Here is a 931-nt window from a genome sequence, read left to right as displayed (position 1 = left end):
CATGGCCTTTTTTGCCTTTACCTCCCTTATCTCACCTCATTTGCTCACATTGTATATAGACTTATTTTTCTACTGTATTATTAACTGTATGTTTGTTTTACTCCATGTGTAACTCTGTGTTGTTGTATGTGTCGAACTGCTTTGCTTTATCTTGGCCAGGTCGCAATTGTAAATGAGAACTTGTTCTCAACTTGCCTACCTGGTTAGATAAAGGTAAAATAAAAAATAAATAGTTGTTTTATAGAACAAGTGTCAAGAGTGATGACATTTGCCCCTTCATATGCCCACACACACACACACACACACACACACACACACACACACACACACACACACACACACACACACACACACACACACACACACACACACACACACACACACACACACACATGCTGGGAGTCAACCAGTTCATCTGGCCTTTGGATTTTCCTGTTGCAGACCATAGAACAAAAAAACCTTCCTGCCACATTGTACAATACTGCCACCCTGAGTAAAGCACAGTGCACTGCATTTTACACTCAGTTTTTCTCATCAGCGTTCCTCAAATAACCACTACATATTACAATGGGGTGCACTAGGGGGCCGATTCAGATTTAGGAAATATACACCTTTCCTATGCATTTTAGAAAATATACGCCTTTCCTACACACTCCTTTCCTATCCAATTCTCAGTAGTTGGTATTCAGACTTAACTGATGGAGGCACATACAGTTGAAGTCGGAAGTTTACATACACCTTAGCCAAATACATTTAAACTCAGGTTTTTACAATTCCTGACATTCAATCCTAGTAAAAATTACCTGTCTTAGGTCAGTTAGGATCACCACTTTATTTTAAGAAGGTGAAATGTCTGAATAATAGTAGAGAGAAAGATTTATTTCAGCTTTTATTTCTTTCATCACATTCCCAATGAGTGAGAAGTTTACAT

Source organism: Salmo salar, chromosome 15 (assembly GCF_965601325.2).
Source record: "Salmo salar chromosome 15, fSalSal1, whole genome shotgun sequence".
In the NCBI taxonomy this organism is placed as follows: Eukaryota; Metazoa; Chordata; class Actinopteri; order Salmoniformes; family Salmonidae; genus Salmo; species Salmo salar.
This window is presented reverse-complemented; position numbering follows the sequence as displayed.